This window comes from Euprymna scolopes, chromosome 5, assembly GCF_053919585.1.
Source record: "Euprymna scolopes isolate OS-2025 chromosome 5, ASM5391958v1, whole genome shotgun sequence".
Lineage (NCBI taxonomy): Eukaryota > Metazoa > Mollusca > Cephalopoda > Sepiida > Sepiolidae > Euprymna > Euprymna scolopes.
In genome coordinates, this window is record NC_136486.1 from 44,842,286 (window position 1) to 44,863,508 (window position 21,223).

The window sequence follows — 21,223 nt, forward strand, 5'->3', positions numbered from 1 at the left end:
TTTATTCTGATTCAGAGTGCCTTTTTAAGTGGAGTTAGATTTTCCCCACATTAAAACCTACCTTGTGTCTAACTATACAATCATGGAAAAGAAAGTTAAAAACATCAGTTTAAGTCATGTTGTCTACATGTAGTAGTAGTAGTAGTAGTAGTAGTAGTAGTAGTAGTGGTAGCAGTAGTAGTAGTAGATACAATATTAGTGTTCATTTTTACTTTTACTTTTTTACTTTAACTTTTTTGTTAATATCAACAACAATAGTTGTAAAATTATTAATAATGAATAAGAAGCAAGGGTAACTACGAAGTACCTTCTTATTATATGCTAATATATGATCGTAATACTTTCTATTTTTAACTGCACCCTTTAGTCTATGATATAATCTGAAGTAGCAGAAAGACAAAGAAAATCTCTCAATTAGTGTCAAATACAAAGTTCTTCATATATATATATATATATATATATATATATATATAATATAAAGCTGAATGTGTGTGTGTGTCTGGTCACGAATAGGCTCCTATATGGTTGACTATTTAAAAAAAATGATTACATATAATGCTAGAAGACGTATCAAGACACAGGAATGGGTATATTTGATCCTGCAGAACGGTGGTCTATTAAAATTGTGGGGGTCTGCGTTCGCGCTTGGTCCACGAAGTATGGAAATAAAAAAAATAAAAAATTAAAAAAAAAACGTTTACAAGTGTTTTTGATATAGATGTACATAAGAATACTTTGATAAGTATGTTTTAACTTAAATAAGGATGGTATAATATAATTGTGGGGTCTGTGTTCGCGCCCGGCTTCTATAGAATGGAAATAGGCACACACTTTAATAAAAGCTTTTCATATCTATTTGCGAAAGTATACTTTGATAAGTATGTTTCAGTGTGAAGAAATATGGTATAATAAAATTATGTGGTATTCGTTCGCGCCTGACCTCCATAGAATGGAAATATGTCACAAAGTTTAACAGGGTTTTTTAATATAGATCGACAGAATATTGTGATAACTGTTTCAGCGTGAACAGGTATAGTATAATAAATTATGGGGTCTATCTATTTTATTGTTACTTTCATCATATTTTGCTTTGGTTTTGATACCCACGAATTCGAAGCTATCTCTACAACCCTTCCGTTTCCTAACCTATCATACTTTAATAAATCAGTCCATTTTCTGTAGGCTGTTTTCGAACCCAGTCAACGAAGGGTACTTTTGCTAGTATATATATATATATATATATATATATATATACGATTGTTATAAATAGATAAAATCCGGCAATATGAAATTAAAATAGAGGCGGGGGGACACAGAGGCTCGTCGTTCCGCTCGTTTTATGCGGTTTTTCTCAAGAGGGATCGTCAATAATGAGAGGGTAGAATATTCAGACCTATATGCACTAATAGTGGAGGGGTTATTATGTAGATTACACATTTATATATATATATATATATATATATATATATACAGTTTATGTTAGTTGTTAAACAATAAAACTAATTAAGAAAAGAATATTCAGCTTCATCCTGTATATAAATTGTTTTCTTTAATAATGATTTACATATATAGAATAGAGAGAAATATTAAAGAAACCTTTCCTTTGCTTAATTATATTAGTAGATTGGGAAATGACAGCTGATTCGATTAGGCGAAGTGTTGATTTATTGTGTATGCGTTTTATTAGAGTCGGATTATGTAAGTCAAAATGGTGATCATTCTCGATAATGTGACAGAAAATAGCATTAAGTGTATTATTATTTTTCACATCTCTTTTGTGTTCATATAATCTCTTATCAAGATTACGTTGCGTTTCTCCAATGCATATTTTGCCACAATCAAAGCAGGGTATGGAGTATACTCCATCCCAAGAACCTTCCTTGAGAATCAGTTTAACCCGTCATCTGTATCTAACACTAAAATGAAGATCAAAGTCGGAGTTCACTTCATAGCCTGCCTTGATTGTGGCAAAGTATATATAGGAGAAACGCAACGTAATCTTGAAAAGAGGTTTTATGATCATAAAAAAGATGTGAAAAATAATAATACACTCAATGCTAGAAAGAGGAAATAGGAAGACGAAAATATCGCTGTCAACTAGATTTTTAAGGTAAATTTAGAGTCTGTTAATGCAGGAAAGTGTACTCTTCGTAACTCCTGTACTAATATGTCATCAGTCTCAATTCCCAAACTCCTGTACTAATATGTCATCAGTCTCAATTCCCAAACAAGAGAAATATTTGACTGTTTTATCCACTACGTTTCACAGAAAATAATGACTGCTTTATCTACATATAAAATGATTCTGTATTCGTTCATTGCAATTTAATATACTTTGTTTGGAAGAAAAACATAATATATCCCTTTATTGAAAAGTTATATCAATTTTTTTACTTAGGCATAACCACTTATCAAGGCCAAGAAGCCACTCGAGGATAAGAGTTAAGAGTGTACAGTAGTCAATTGGACACTATAGTAATCGTTAGTAATGGAAATCCGGTAAATTTGTTAACTTAAATGGAACGGTTAATTAAGAACTTGTTTACGTTGGACTTGAACACAACCATATTGTAGTCAGCTGGAAAGCAGGAAAACGGAAGATGATTCCATAGGCGGTCGGTTCTAAGAAAGAAGCTTTGTTCATGGAATCTACGTTTAGGTTTAGGCACAGATAAAGAGTGAGGGAATTATTGTAGTGTTTTCAGCTAGACGAGTGTTTCTTGTGAAAGCTTGGCGAGGGAGGACCATAGATTGTAGCTCAGTCGAGCACTTGCCATGAAAATCACGATAAAGCAGAGACAAACTCGCAACATCTCTTATGTGAGATAGAGGTTGTAGGCAAGAGAAAAGGACATCTCCTACGAGGCTACGAAGTCTATTTTGAACTCTATCAAGGCAGAACAAGTCCTTTCTAGCGGCTCCTGCCCAGATGTGGCAAGAGTACTCCATCCTTGGACGTACCTGGCTCTTATATAGATAGAGAATTGCATCAGCAGTGATATATCTACTGGATCGATAGAAGGATCCCACCATTTTTCCAGCGGCCTCGGCAACATATTTGTATGTACGTATTCCATTTAAGATCAGGGGTAAAAGTCAAGCCCAGAAGCCTGTCAAAACATAAGGCTTCCACAAGACGAGTGTCATTCATTTCAATTGATGCCAAAAGGGGATCAGAACGTTTATGATGTAAAGATAGAAGCTTGGTTTTAGATGCATTAAAAGTAACTAGCAACTTCTTTCTCCATTATACCATGTGTTTTTCATTGAAAAACATAAAATGTGGGAATATTAATGTAAACCATCCAATAATGGTGCCTCAGGTGACTGGCTATGAATAAATTCTCTTTGAAGAAAACGGTAAACCCTGGTTGGATGTAACTTCAAGAAAATGGTTGAAAATAACTAATGGCAGCAAAGAAAATTATTATTATATAGGACAAACTTTGATTGGATTGCCAGAATAATAGCAAGGAAGGAAGTTCGTTTTTAAATATGTATCGCTGATTTATTTGAACGCCAAAATATATTTTTGCATAGAAATCGCTCCAGACAAGGCATAAAGCAATTTGAGATAGGGAGATAAAAAGAAATAATACTACTTCAAGGGCAAAACTATGCCAACGATAAGTGTTTGAGTTCGATCCAGAGAACAGCAATTCTTATCTCTTTGTCAGAATCATTGATCTTGAAATGTTAAGACTAAAGGACAAACATAAGGGAAGCGTCGGTTACGCAGCTCCCGAAAGCAAACGGAGATTTACTTTCTGGTCTCATTAACCTGGAGCAATCTGTATAGTTATGGCATTATTGGTACTGTATTTAAATTTATCTAGATGTCGCTATTGCGTTATGTTGTGACTATATAAATCCTTGCAATCATTATGTACAAGCATGAAGTAATCTGATGGTGTGGCGTTTCCCCTATTTAGTTTATATCTTATCTTCGCTGCAACCCTAATAAGGATAGATCATCATCACACCATAGCATACAATTTGTAATCATCATTTAACTTGTTTATTCTTTTACTTAGGATTCATAACATATCAAGCCCGAAAGCAATTTGAGTATTAGAGTTAATGAATGAAAGATGGTAGTGTAATTATCGCTAATGGTTGAAATAAGGTAGAATTTAATTATTTGTAAGGCCGGATGTACAATGACTTGTTTACATTGGATTTGAAGGCTATCATATTATATTTAAGCAGTGCTCAACAGGCGGGCAGTTCTAGGAAAGAAGCTTTGCTCATAGACTCCAAGTTTAGATTTAGGCACAGATAGAGTGTATGGAAAATCATATATAGTAGTTGTAGATACTCGAATGTTTTAAGTTTGAAGAAATACAACCAACGTTGTTCGAAAATATAACTTTGTCTGACATTCGAGCTTTGATCAAAGCATAGTAAGTATATGTTCAATTGCAGCATGGTTGTTCATGGGTATATAAAACAATTGCAAAATAACAAATGCCTCCGTAAAGTGAATTTAGCGATAAACAAGTATATTTCCTTGGGATGTAATGTAAGATATCTACAGGAAGAGGGATTCTGGTTATCTAGTGTTTGTTATCAAAGTAAAGTGATGTTTTTTCTGATATTCTTTGCCAATAATACAGGTGTTTGACTACAATATGTGTTCATCCATATTTACGTTAAGTAAACCAAAATAAATCAAGCAATAAATAAAATCCAGAGAACTCAATAATAATAATATAATATTGTTGCTGTTTTTAAATGTATTACCACCGTGACAGAGAGACATAGATGGAAGGATTAAATTCTCTACAACGACTGCCACTTCCATTAAATGAGGACTTATTATCCTCACACTGACAACGAGTCAACAAGCTATCCAATATAATATAGAAACTGAATTAGTTTACCATTACGCTATACTATATTAGCGTATCATTTTCCCAGGGATTACCCCATGTTTTCATTAAAATATGATTGTTATCAAAGTTATCTTAATAACCGAATGTTTACTGATAATAAATGTAGTTTTGTTTATGTCTATTACTTCTCTTCATGGGATTCGTATTATATTCACATTAAAAACCGAGGATGATTTCTGATGTTAAGTATTAATGAACGTTGTACACAATTTTACAATTAGTAACCATGTTTTACTGGCATGTACAATTAACATAATTTACTGTTTGACTCTGTTGTTGGCATAGCTTAATTCAATTATTTCCAGAAGCAGATAAATACAGGGTGAACAGCGTGAAGTTAGTTAGCATTCATAAATGAACGTGGTGCTATGCAATCATCTACATTCCAGCGTGAAGTCAGTCTACGTCAATATTAACTTAATCATACTCACTCTTATTACACATGTTAAACGAATATACGAGGTGCCTTAAATACGTTTCCAGGTTTCTTTCGTAGAGGCAGTTTTACTAATAGTACACACGTGGAACTCTAATCCCCTCTACCGTAATTTCGTTCAGTTGCAATACACTTGTACCGTTCCAGCATCTTCTGGAAGGCCTCATGTGTGAGCATGTCAAGAAACTTCGTAACAGCCCGTTGATATCCACAATTTTCTCATAAGGACATAATCTAAGGTTTTCTGTGAGTTAGAGAATGACCTAAAGTTACAACGAACAAAGTCCGGACTATAAGGAGAGTAAGGAACTGCCTTGATGCCTATCTTGGTCAAATGGTCTGATCCTCTCTGAGCATGCTTGGGACAAATTCGCATAAATCTTCCGCATCTTCAGTTCCTCGCGAATAATAATGTGCACAGTTGCTATACTGAAACAAAATGTGCATTTATTGTCTCTATTGACACAGGGTGCTACTTATGCATGAAATTCCTTATTTATCCAATCAACTATGGTGTTCTAATTTCCTTACTCCTCTCACATATGTCATCATCTTTCATGGAGTCCGTGCTTCCTTGAATCTCTTATGCCACTAAAAAACAGATGCTCGGTGCATATACAATGGTTTGAAGCATGCCATACATTAATGTGGCATTCCTTCCAAGTATTAAACATAATTTTATCGCATATGACTTTTTTTTTTAAATTGCCCAGATGTGGCAAGAGTTCTCCATCCTTGGACGTACCTGGCTCTTATATAGATAGAGGATTGCATCAGCAGTGAGATATCTACTGTATCGATAGAAAGACAGTTTTTATTTATTTTGCACTAAATAAAAATTCTGCAATTAATCACATTTCCCAATTTGATTAATTTTTTTCTAATATAGTGCCTTAACGTAATTTAATGGTATCAGAAATATAGTTATTTTGTAACGTACTAGATTCTTGATTCCTTTAACTTATAATGCTCCTGTAAACGTTGGATTTTGTAAATGATATAACGATTGACGTAAATATCAAATTTGTCATTCCATCTGTTTCTACTCTGTAGACATCCATTGTATGCATTCTTAGTTCGTCAAATTCTAAACTATTATACACATTGTCCGTTGACTGGTGTGATAAAAATGACTAAATTTGTTTTATTAAATTACTACACAAATTACGTTTGAACGACTTTTCGTAAAATCGTCCTTTTTATTTTTTAAGCTTTAAGTAACCTTTCGAATTGCATTCCACTTATATCATTAACTGGTACTGAAATAACGGTTTTCTTCTTTTTTTCAGGTAAGAAATTTACCGTATCATGAATAAAATATTGAATAATTAATAGAATAATCTGCATTTCAAAGAAGAAAAATAAATTTAATTTAAAGGAACGGAAGTTTAGTATTTTATTACAAAATAAAATTTACAGATATCAAGACCGTGCATATGAGATGACTTTTACAAATTGCTCAAATATCCATAATTTGTTGTTAGCTTTCGAATAATTTAATGATTTGATTTTTCAGCGTGAATAATCGATATTTATTCATGAAAATAGATAGTTGAAATAATTTGCTATAAATTGAAATAAAATACAACCATATTTTTATATTTGTATACAAGAGTGCTGCATGTCAATACGTATGTGAAGTGCTTTTCTGGGTTGTATATCTATCTATCTATCTATCTATCTGTCTATCTCTCTCTCTCTCTCTCTCTCTCTATATATATATATATATATATATATATATATATATATATATATATACACGTGTGTGTATTGTAATATAATTAAAGTAGAAAATAAACGTCCAATGGTAAAGCAAAAATATACTGATAAAACAACTCTACCCGGTTAAGAGGAGCATACAATCGAAACCGTTAAGAATATAAAGAGAAAAGTTACATACGAACACTATTAAATTACCAAGTCAATAAGAGTTATAGAACAAAGGATAAGAAGAAAAGCACTTTAAGTCATGGCTTTTCAAAATTAAATGCTTCTCATCAGAAGAGTATAATAAGCGGCATTATACAAATGTAAAAGTATAAAGGCAACATCGACTTTAAACACATTTATATTAGAAATCGAAAAATATTGGATTAGAATTGGAAAACAACATAAAGATGGTAATATAGTGTGGATAAAAAGAAAGAAGACCCAGAAAAATATGTTAATATATATATATATATATATATATGCATATATACATACTCTTTATTTATTTTTACATAAGCAGTATTATGTTGTTACACATTCATGAGCATATTCGGTTAGATAGTTACAAAAAAAAAGAGATCTCTTCAACTTGTACAGCTTATAGGAAAGAAAAGTTTGCAATGGAAATATCAGGTCTTCCTTGACACAGGGAGTTTATATCAGGAGGTTCTGTCAAATGTTGTGAAAAATAAGATATGTTTGTGTGTAATTAAGACCCAGGAAGGGTGCGCATTTGAGTTTGTGTTTAGATATAGGAATGAATAGGAAAGGATTGGGCCTTTTAAAGTCGAGCTCGAGGTAATGGAAAACTAGAAAGAAAGGTAATCCTATTACCATCAATCTTAAACATACGAATGTGCGCAAGTTTAAACGATAGGGGAATGTACATTTGACATATCTATGTTAAAAAGGGTTCCAGATTAAATCGGGGTTATCAGTTATAAAAATGCTTTTAGTTTGACTTGGATTTTTATGTCGTAAAAAACGTACGACTTGCAAAAAGGAAGACATAATATTTTCATTGCAAACTTTGCTCTCGTATGACCTGTATCGCCTGAAGAGGTTTCTTATTTACTGATAAGTAGGTGACCGAAGCATGTTCATGAATGGACATATTTTTGCTTATGTTAAAACAAAAATAAAAGAGTTATACTTGCTCTACTTTGGTATTGTGCACTCTTGTATTATCCTCCTTAAACTTCATCGATTACTTAATCTCTGGAAAACAATGCCCCCATATTATATATATATATATATATATATATATATATATATATATATATATATATATATATATATATATATATATATATATATATATATATATATATATATAATAAAAATTACAATAAGTTTACCAAGGTAATCAAAATGGTAAACTTGAAATATATTATAAATATTAAAGAGTTAATATTTACAAGTAAAATAAACTCAGCCAGATGTAAAAGCTCAATAAAACCGAAAAGGAAATAGAGCTTATAATATGAACAAATGCTTAATAAAACATGTTAAAAGACATCTTGAAAAAGAGTTAAAAACATATTTAATTTTAAACATCCACTTATCTTGTGTTTCCTTTTTTAAAATTAAATATGTTTTTAACTCTTTTTCAAGATGTCTTTTAACATGTTTTATTAATCATTTGTTCATATATATATATATATATATATATATATATATATATATATATATATATATATATATATATATATATATTAGCATTTATTATTGTATAATTCCGGTTTTTTCTCCTGTTAACACGAGAAGCATCTAGCTTTGAAACGCCGTGGCCTAAAGAGGTTTCTCTATCATTCCTTCTTCTGATATCCCTATTGACTGTACTTATTTATCTTCTTAACTTATATAATTATGAATTCTAATAAATTATTTTTATATATTTTTATATGTATATATAGAGAGACACTGATAGAAAAACTTTTCTAAAATAAATATAGTCTCGGTTTAAATTTATTATTCCCTATTTTCTTGAATATGTCATGTCCGCTACGTTTCATGTTGCAATACAGCCAATAGTAAATTTTACAAAAGTATTAAACAATGTGTCCTCGTTGTCTAGAATATATATTCCATACTTTATAATTAGTTCAAAAGTTTAAGGATTTTGTAAGTACGCACTTGTTTTTTTACATTTACCACCGAGTGCGGATCTTTCCAAAATATATAACGTTGTATTTTATGTTGTACGTTTCTTTTCTCGGTGTTGTGTTTGTATCTAAATTTAAACATGTTTGGTGACTGTGCAATTTTTGATGAACGTATCCTCTCCATCGGAAAGTTGACAAAAAATATGTGCCATGTAATTCAGTGTATTACGGTAATCTATATGTTAAAATTGATAATAATCTGTTCATAGGGGTTCATATATGTACACTCACACAACAACACACACATATATAGCGAAATTCATATATATATATATATATTAAAATATCAAAATAGCAAGTGTTTCAATTTATTAAAAAGATATATAAATAAAACGTGTCCATGTTACTAATCGTGTTGTCTAGGAGAGCAAGTGCTTAAAACATCTGCTAAGGTAAGGAAAATCGCAAGCACGCATTTTGGCCAACTCGGAAACTCCATTAGTTTTGGCAATAGCATAAATTTATACATCGGTCTCAGCTTGCTGCTTCAATTATCAGTATGCTCCAAATATATGCAAAAAACAGCAATACACACACACACACACACACACACACACACATATATATATATATATATATATATATATATATATATATATATATATATATATATGAATATGATGAAAGGCTGTTCTTGGGAAATTTTTCAAACGACATAATGTTTCACTTTGTCCGAAGTCTTGAAACAATTGCAACTAAAGATGAAATACACTATATGTTGTAATCAATCCATTCTTTGATGTCTTAGTTTCTTTTAATACAATATATGAATGCTCAATTATGAAATATGATAGTTTTGTAGCTTGCAGTTAAAGTAATCTCTTTTTGGCTTAAAATTTATTGGTATGTGAACGATTATTACCTTTCAATTGTATAAACCCAGTAAAATTCGGAACACTATAAATAAGATCATATATATATATATATATATATATATATATATATATATATATATATATATGCATATATATATGCATATATATATATAATAATAACGCTCTATTTGGAATAGATTTTTATTCTCAAACAAAGTTCATTTGTTTTTTCTTATACAAGCATACATTTGTTTCGAACCTTATTGATATTTGTGTATATAATTCCTCGCATATACGTTTTATATTATTTTTAATCAGTAGGGCATTCACCAGCGGGAAGGTTGCACGTAAAAAAAACAAACAACAAAATGTCACAGCGACCTAGAGATAATCTATCTCACAGATAATTCGATACTTTCAAAATTTGGATTCTTTTCCTTTGCGGTCAACAATCTCGTTTTACGTGCGATCTACGCTCTCGAGAATCGTCAGTTTTCATGGTTTATAGGTTTCAGAGTGCAATTATGTTAATAAATGCACTAACGATAGATGATAATATATCCGGTCAATATTTTTCTTTATACGGGCTTAATATGTTTTTATGCATATAGTTGCTGACATCACATCCACACAGATCCAACCGCATATCAACTCTGCATGGGTCGACATATGTAGAATTATAAACCTCCCCAACACATACAAACCAAACTTCACCACTAGAAATAGCAGTCTTTCTACTAGTTAGCACTTCGTAAACACCAACAAAACCACCTCAACCCAAAATTCAAACTAATAGTATCAAGTATTGGATGATCCCAATGAAAATCTCATGGTTCCTTACGCAATTACTCAAACTGATACCCCTCTTTTCCTGGACACATAAGCAGTTCCGACGAAGTACTCCGCCGTCTACACACTCTCCAACAGGAACAGTTTAAACAAAATAAATACAATTTAAACAAAACAAATGCGCGTTTAACCTCGATACTCTTCCCCCGCCCCTACACTATAGTATCAGCACATCGTTCAGTAGACCTTATCACCGACCACATCTCCTCTAATGTCTTATATTCTTTCGACCTCACACCCTAAGCCATCAGCAAGCTCTTACTGTAAATAGTGGATAACACATTCTGTACCTTACAGCACCAAATATGCAGACAAATCACACGAGTGCTTATGGGTTTAGGTCTTTCAGGCTTACTGGCTATTTCGTATATGACCCACATAAAATTCACCATTGAACTCTCCACTGGTGATGGATCCCTATCGCACGTAGATTTTAACCTAAAAATATCAGACGAGTATATTATCACCACAAAATTTTAGAGAAAGACCGCCAGCCGAAACATATTCGTATATTATAAGACTGCCCTTCCTGCTAAGACTATAATCGGATACGCACGAATGAGTTCATTCACATCCAAAACAAGTGCAGTAAAACAGCACGCAAAATAAAATGCGGTTAACAGTTCCATAAAGTTCTGGAAACAAACGTGTACACCAACACTGTAACCAAACAATTCTGGACCCCCGCCAAAAAAAAAAAAAAAGAACGTGTCTGAAGCTTCCTTTCCAATATCTGCTTTCTTAAAATGCACCCAAATGCCCTTAGCGACAAGATCACTACATCAATCCGCAGGACTATCAGAAAAGATTGCCTTAATATGCAACTGCCCCACTCAGGAACTTCCTTTAGACAACAACTATTCAAACGCAATCAGTTGCCACCACACACGTGTAGTCTATAGACTAGGAAGTTCCGTTTACAATGCATTTACGTGGGCAGCACCAGGAGGCCCCTACATATGAGAATTACTCAATACACACAGACACAAGCATTATTATTTCACAAACCTCTCAATATCTGCAGAAACGCCAAAAGATCTATTAGAGTTAATATTCCAGCCGCAGAACGCAATATCGGAAATCTTTGTATAAAGGAATTAATACTAATATCTAGGATACGGCCGGAGTTTAATAACAGACTGGAACTCAGGACATCATTCGTTATATAATTTCCACTGCGACCATCTCATTGTACACTACTATCCTAATCTACTAGAACAGATATGGCTATACCACTACACCACTGGCTAGCCTACAACTACAATACCCCCTCTCAAAAAGTAAACTAATAAAACAAAAAACAAAAAAACAAACACATCTACAAACACAATAAATTTAACCCTGAATATTAATTAATATACCCAATCAAATCAAGTTAATCACTAATAAACACAATCAAAATGCTTTATTAAACAATAAATATCTTAATAACATTTCAACAAAATAATACAAATAAATATACAATTAACAATAATAATAATAATAATAATAATAATGATAATAATAATAAAAATAATACATTACTTAAATTATGAATTAAAAATAATGAATGAAATTAAAATTATAAATAAATTTAATAAAATTAAATAAGTTAATAAAACCAAAATAACAACGACTAGATGAACAGGTAAAACTAATCTAACAACACCACAAAACAGATTACAGAAACATTCCCAATATAAGCATAAGCCTAACCCTAAACTACATGAACCTGTAATATATATATATATATATATATATATATATATATATATATATATATATATATATATATCGGGCACTTGTTATTTGTTCCCCACCTTTTATTGATGTGGAAATTAAAAACATTAAAAGGATTTTTATTATGAATGGATATCCACCTCCATTAGTTAACTTAGTTATTAATAAGAAAATTCAATCCTTTTCTGAGCTACAAAAATAGGGTCCATGTAGATTTCCGGTATACCTTAAGTTACCCTGGATTGGACCTGAAGGCCAACTTATTGGCGATAAGATTTCCTCTCTAGTGTCTTCTAATTTTGGTGCTCTATCGCTCCGTATTGCTTTTTCCACAAAACCGCCTTTCCCTCATTAAAGGTCAGGTATGTGGGGTTGCCCCCACATCTGGTCTTTGCTAGTCATAGCTAGTCATAGCTAGTCATAGCTTGCAGTATCTGCCGGAACAGATACTACACTTTGATCTTGACCCGAAGGCCAAGCACAAAAGTGTTACGTACAGACCGACCGACCGACCGACAGAGTGACTTATAGAGTCGCTTGCACGCGACTAAAAATGCAATTAAAACTAAGAAAGAAAAACATTAGTTAAGAAAAGAGTGAATATATCTAATGTTTTGGGTTAAGTAAAGTTTTGAGTTTGAAAAAGTGTTACGCCGTATCCTCCTTAGATTTTTTTTTTAAATATGTATTTTAAAATCTAAAGAGAGATTTCTTTTGTTGTTATTTTAGCGATATATAAGTAGTTGCTTTTAAGCGTTTTATATTTTTGTATTTTAATGTTCGCTTTCTAAAGCGGTGAATAGTTATTTTCCTTTTATTTTAGTTTTTTACGTCGCCCACTTTTTATTTAACAACAACAGCTCTCATATTTAAATTGATACAAATTGTGGGTATATCTCGTTGGAAAGACGCTAAGCTGCTTGTGTGGTTGTGAGTTCGATTCTTTTTGACGATGCATTTTTGCTGATGACAGGTTAAACTCGAAAACGCGTGGCCATGGATAAAATCGTATTATTTGACAAAAATGAAACATTGACAAAAATTAAACATTGACAAAAATTAAACATTGACAAACATTAAACATTGACAAACATTAAACATTGACAAACATTAAACATTGACAAACATTAAAATCTAAGGAATTTAGTAAAGCGTTTTAATTTGATTAAAATATTCATACATTTAAAAAATTATCCGCTTCTTACTGCAAACGCTTTTACGTCGAGGTTGTGTACTTTTAGCTTCCCCTTACGGAAAATTCCGAAGGTAAGAGCTAAGAACCGATCCGTCATCATTTCTAGGTAAATATCACACCGGCGACCGGCAATAAACAAACCCTACCCCGAGGAAAAGTTAACATCGAGGATGATGTATTTACTCGAAATGTGCCGGATCCTTACTTATACCCGCGAAGAGGGACCTCGTTGTTCAGTGTAGACATTAGACTTATAGAATGATGACTAGGAAGATCTTTATTGGTCTGTTCCTCTTAAGTAATCTATTTACCAAATTTACACACTTAACGATTACTATAACATTGCCCCTTTGACTACTGGACACTCTTTAACCGTTATCCTTGAGTGACCCCTGGGTCTTGATAAGTGGTGATTCCTTTGTAAAAAAAAAAAAAAAAAAAACGACGTTAGGAGATGCTCCGTAGTAAATTCTCTGAAGAGAACTACTTTACAAATTTATTATTTTTATTCATAAGTCCTATTTTTTTTAATATATATATATACTGTAAAGAATTTTTATTATGAATGGATATCCACCTCCATTAGTTAACTTAGTTATTAATAAGAAAATTCAATCCTTTTCTGAGCTACAAAAATAGGGTCCATGTAGATTTCCGGTATACCTTAAGTTACCCTGGATTGGACCTGAAGGCCAACTTATTGGCGATAAGATTTCCTCTCTAGTGTCTTCTAATTTTGGTGCTCTATCGCTCCGTATTGCTTTTTCCACAAAACCGCCTTTCCCTCATTTCGTAAGGATGTCTTGCCTATCTCTCAAACAAGTAATATTATTTATGAATTTCAATGTCGGTGTGGTGCCGTCTATATAGGCAAGACGACCCAGCGTCTTCAGGTCAGAATCGCCCAACATGTTCCCCGTTTCATCCGAGATCATCAACCTACCACCAGAAAATCTCAACTGATAGAATCGTCATCGGCCAACACTTGGTCGATAAAAAGGAGTGCGGTCTTGTTTTCTCTCCGGAGTGTTTTTCTGTTTTGTACCGAGGACACACAAAGTTCCACCTGTCTGTCCTCGAAGCACTTGCCATCATTGCCAGCCCCCCTACTTTGTGCAAGCAGAGAAATCTCCGGCTTCAATTAGAATTATTTGGGTAGTTTTTTTTTTTTAACCTCCTCTCCGCTCTTACTCCATACCACTACCAAATATTCAAAAAAACATAATAATTTTCAGACTTATGACCCTTGAAAATGTTAGTCTGAACGAAAAGCGCTTCGGGTGTATTTTAACGATCTTGTTTTTAATCGACTTATTTATTTTATTTAATTGTACATGTGTTACATATAACTTACCCCATTTTTTTTTCCTTTTCCTCACCCCGTTTTCCATCTTATTTTAGTTGATTGAATTTACGCGATGGTTCACTTCTTTATAATTATTCTAAAATTTTGCCAATCGAATAAAGTTATATATATATATATATATATATATATATATATATATATATATATATATATATATATATATATATATATATATACAAAAATCAATAACAATAAACTAATCAATAAAAATAGGATTAATAATAAAACACGACAGGCTCACATACAAACACGATCATCATTGTTACATAGCTACCTGTGATAAAGAGAATGAATAAATAGTTATTTAAAATTTTAAAGGAAACGATAATCACTAAAGACCACTCAGACATTAAGCATTTAACTATACACACACACACACACACACACACACACACACACACACACACATATATATATATATATATAATCTGTTCAATTTTATCAGATAATATAGACAAATGTGCAAGAAAGAAAGAACTTCATTTATTATCGGTCAAAGTTTAAATAAAAATGATAATACGTCAAAAGAATAAAATACATAAATGAATAAGTTCCAGCATCTATAATACCGAATGTTCTGTATATCTCACCTTTTGCTTCCCTTCTTCCTTTCTTAAATCTTTCTTTACCGCACTCAAAACTACACTTCAACAGTTGGACAACAGTCGCCCCCCTCCCTCTCACTCGCTCTTACTCTCTCTCTCAATACTTCACTCATTCAAGCGAGCTACCAGCCTGACCTACAGAGACCAAGTCGTTTCACTAAATAAGTAAACCAATAAATAAAAAATAAAAATAGAAATGAATTATACAATAAAATAGAAATTAAGTAAAAAAAAAAAAAATGAATAAAGCTCTAACAATATTTAAACAATAATGTTAATTACTCAAAAAACGTTCTACATTCTCCATATATTTGCAGCGATATACCGCACAGCTATCTCTATTCAATTTTTATTTTAGCATCGAGCATGCTTTGAATAGACCTGTTACATACACCATTTGAGTAAGGGGCTTCCCCGAAATATATCATGGATTGTTGGCATACACAGTAGACCTCAATATATATATATATATATATATATATATAAATATATATATATATATATTCGTCTTACTTCCTCTACATCGACTACATTCCATCTTCCGCATTGTGATAGCCTTCTAATCTCTTATCTCTCTCCCTCTCTCTCGCTCTCTCTCTCTCTATACATCTATATATATATACTAGAAGAAGTATTAGTCGTTGACATTAAAACAGATCTTGAAAAAAAAATTAAAAAGTAAGGGCAATTGCTGAAACGAGTATAAGGAGGAAGTACTGGAAATATTTGTTAACATAAAGCTGTGAACACTATTTAGAGTCCCCTATTGTAAGTGACCCCCATGATGAGAGTAAGCGATGTAACATATCCCCTTTCCAGAGCAAGTTCGGTAGCTCTACGTAAAAACGGTGTGAGCGTGTATAGATGCATAGGTGACCCCACCCGTATTGCTGAAGATGAGCGATGTAACTTCTCAAAACTTCCTCCACCGATGGTGCATTATCCTGCAATATTTAGTTACTCTATGAGTGTACTTCAAACGGTAAGAACATGAACAGGATTTCCAGTTATAAGTGACCCGCTCGGGGCCATATCCCTGCTGAGGGGAGTTAGTAGTGTTTCCTCTCAAAACCTCTCCTTCCAAAATTTGGGAGCTTTACGTGAAATGGTGTAAGCGTGCACAGAATTCATACTTAAAAATGACTTTTTTCCCCCTGGGACCCTACTTTATCGAAACCATTTCAGATTCATGATAACTTTTCGATCATTGTATGTGGTCAGTTTTTTTTTTTTACAAAGGAATCACAACTTACCAAGGCCCTGAGTCCACTCGAGGATAAGGGTTAAGAGTGACAAAAGCTTTTGCGCATGTTGATATATATAGATATATCAAGAACAACAAAAATTAATTTCTTTGTGTCGGATATAACCGATTCGAAACGCACACAAATGAAACTATATCTGTTCTGACTCGAATTCATAACAATAATTTATCTAAACGAGATTACCTTAACACTTTAATGCAATTCTTTTGTCGATCTAAATATATTCCTATCCCACATAGCTGCACATAGATACACAGGGATGAAGATAAAATGATATATAGATCATAACTCGCAATAATTTGCAAGAATAAAATATACGCGACGGAACAAAGATCTTAGTATGAATACTGCATGAAATAATTCGCTGTTCACTTTCGAATAAATGTTCATAATCTTATGCACCGATGAAGACTTATGAATATTTGAATAGGATGATCTATATTAAGAATAGTTACCGTCTTTGAACACAATTAAGCATAGGCAGCCGAAAGAGTGGAACAAGGTCTAAAAATAATTAAGCAGAATGAAGGTTCCATGTGTTTAATATCGGTTTAACGTGTCGTCAGCAGGAAGATTTATTAAAATTACATGGATAGATGACGTAAGCGAGATCATTGTAACGGAAAACGCGTGAATCTAATCCGGCCAGAATTTATTAAGATCATTTGAACTTTAAACGATGCTTCAACATAAATCCGTCTACCATCCAGAAGATGCGTCTTTAATTGTTCGAGCGATTTTAAGCATATTAGTTTCAAATCAATTGATCTAATTTCTCTAATCAGTTATTACATCACGAGCAAAATACTAAACAATAATCTATTTATTAATATAATTATTCAGGCTACTATCATTGTCTTCGTACTTTGTGTATTATTCGAACTAATCCTATCATGTGTATTGCTATTTCCACAACGTTTCGCACGATGTAACCTCTCAACTTTTTCAGGTGTATATTGTCGAAATAGGATTTTTTTCTGGCGGCCATATGCGCGGAATTTCGAAATGTATCCTAATCTATGAAGTGTAGCATGCTCTTGTTCCGTCAGCCAGTAAACTGTAAGCATTCTTAAGGATTTTACAATTGTGTTCTAAGTACTGCGAACCTCCAAGCTTCAAGAGTACTACTTGCAACTAAATTTTATTAAGTACTTTATCCGAATATGCCTAAAAGTACGAGGACATAATATTTACTTGATTAAATAAAGGACTTTTACAAATTCTGTGCACATTACCGAAATCGACAGAAAGATTGCTTAGTTCGGCAGAACGATTCCCGAGTTTGACAACGCATATCTTTAAAAGATCGGCAGTTACAACTTCGCTCGATACGTTATGAAAATGACACTCATGATTAAAAAAAGTAGTCTGAATAATCCAAATAATACGATTTATTAATTCACATCCTAAAACCCCGAAAAATATTATTCTGATTTTGTTGGCGTTTTGTTTTTCACAATATTTCAACCGATGTAACGTATAACCTTCTAGATTTCGAATTAGCAATTCTTATGAAAAACTTAAGAACCCACACAAACTTTTGAACTGAAGCCTTTATTTAACCAACATATTATTCTGCTCTTTTTAGTCATCAGCAAGCCGTCATTCTTCCATAGTCTTACATTGTAATCCAGAGACCTCACACTTACCATATCGAGGATTGGTTTGTAACAATGAACGAAACGGTTGGTAGGCCATCATGACAGAAAGTGGTCTTGTTTCTCTCAGGCGGAAGTATAGTTGTCGGTATTCCTAGTAGGTCAACACTCTCAGTGTTGCCCTACGTTTTCCAGAAAATTAACTTTTTGCTTACTGCTTTAGGCACCCTAACTGGAGACGACTGACCGGGTTGTCCAAGCATTTCTTTGCGAGCCCAGAATGCTTTTCCTTTAAGAGGTATTGGCTAGACTCCTTCTACCATTCTGACTATGCCACATCTACGTGCGGTTGGAAGGAATAAACAGTCTTCATCCATGACCGAGTATTAGTGATATTTGTTATTTTCTTATTTATTTATTTTTCTGGAATTCTCCCCAGACATGGTGTGAGGCCGCCTGGTGTAAGGAATTAATAATAAGAAAATATGATTATCACAAAGGCGGGGGATGCTTGTTGTCCTTTGTCTTGAAAATATCAATGCTATAGGTAGATGAAAAACAGGGAGCAAGAAGAAAGAAGCTTGCAGTTCTTGGAAACAAGCTACTGGAATAAGAAACTGTGTTATAATGAGGTATCAAAACAGCAAACAGCAAAAATGAAGACCACTAAGCCATCGAGTCAATCGAGCTGGAACAAGAGAAGCAGAGAATAAACCAGACAAGTCTTAATGCATTCAAACGACGTTTTTTATCATTATTATGGCATATAGAAAAGTGAACCTTCGCTTTTATGAAAAAAAAGTTAATTTGAAATGATTGTTACTCATCACTATTAGTATGTACGATGTGAATTTCAGAAGCTTGAAATCTAACATTGCTATTTCTTTTTTACAATAACCTTTTTTGCAAAGACATGTAAGACTACTTTGTCAGTTGACGGAGGAAAATATGAATTAGCATGTTAAAAATGTACCTAGTGCCTACGGCCTACAAAGATAAGTGAACATCCTATTATAGTTGAGTCGCAGAGAATGCATTTGTTCGAAAGGCACATTTCTATTGTACATTTTTTGTCAATAAATGCTATTAATATCGATCCATGTTGGAAGTCTTTTTTATTCTGTCGACTTGTTTTCGCAAATCTCTACACAATAACTAGATGGACGAATAGATCGTAACTCGCACTTATTTTCAAGTGTGACATAAATGTAAGCGAACGAATTTCGGAGCATGAATATTGCGCAGAATAATTTGCTCTTGCCTATAGAGTATATTTTACAATCTTTTGTGCCGGGGGAAGGCTTATGAGTATTTGAATAGGATCCATAAAATGTCCGTTTTCCTTGTATTAATGGGTCTAGCTCGATGCCCTTCGGCCCATTCGGACTAAAGAGCGAAGGAATATCAACAGCAACGAACAACATGATATCTTATATATAAATCCAATGTCGGAATCAAAGTCAGACTCAAACAGTATTTAAGCTTACAAATAAAACCTTGCTTTAAATTTAACGAACTTTTACTTGTAAGGCTACAATATGCTATTGGTAATATAATAACGTAGTTAGCTACAATTTATTTGTGTAATACTTACTTCGACCAGAAAAAAATCGTAAATAATATAATAGAATTTTCCTACATTAACTGTTGAAATATCTAAACAAATATAATTTGAATGTACATTTGAAGAAGGGAAATTTTCTTTGTAACGATATGGTTTATGTAAAAAAAAGTAACAAAAAAGATATATCAAACTGACCTTTTTTCTTTTAAAAATTAAATTATTTCCCTTTCGTTAATAAAATTGTTATTTTTTTTTAATCTTTCGTTTTTTTATATATATAAAAAGCACTATTGTTGAATGTTATTCCTTTGATTACATTTGTTTAGAGAATTTAAAAAAATGATTAAAACAGAATGAAATTTAAATTTCCGTTCCATTTTTACAACAACCGTAAAACAGCGCATACTTCGCAAGTTTTATCGTAAGTTATTAAGATATGGATCTACTTACCTTATATTAGAAACCTAGCGACCCCTAAAAATCTGGTAGCTGAGTGTCAATCTGCTTAAAATATTGAAACAAAAACGAAGAATAAAATCTCTCCCAAACATACTGGCAATAATTTCGTTTCGTCCTTCCCTTGAGTGTTTCGAATAAGAAGGATTCATGTTGTTTATTTTTGACATTTTAGTTTAATTTGTTATTTTGCAATCGCTGAGAGTCCACTCAAAAGATTGAACAAAAGACTAAATTTAAAAGAATGGTACTCATGCAGAATTTGACCCGAATCGTCGGGATTTCATTGATGGTTAGGCTTCGACCGGCAATCACTAGATTCGGCCGAGCGTTGTTCAAATGTTGAAACACTAGATCAACATTTTATCATTATTTTTTTTTTTTGCATAATTAATTAATGGTTGGGGTATTTTTTATGTTTATTTTCTAAACATCTGTTGACAAAAAATAATTTGTACATTCTCTTGAAAAAGAATTAAACTTTTCCCTACGTTCACCTAAATCAAATGAGTGCGTGGGCCAATATTGGTCAAGTCAATCGTTTATGCGCTACACCAGGGATTTTCACACGTTGTTTCTCCTCTT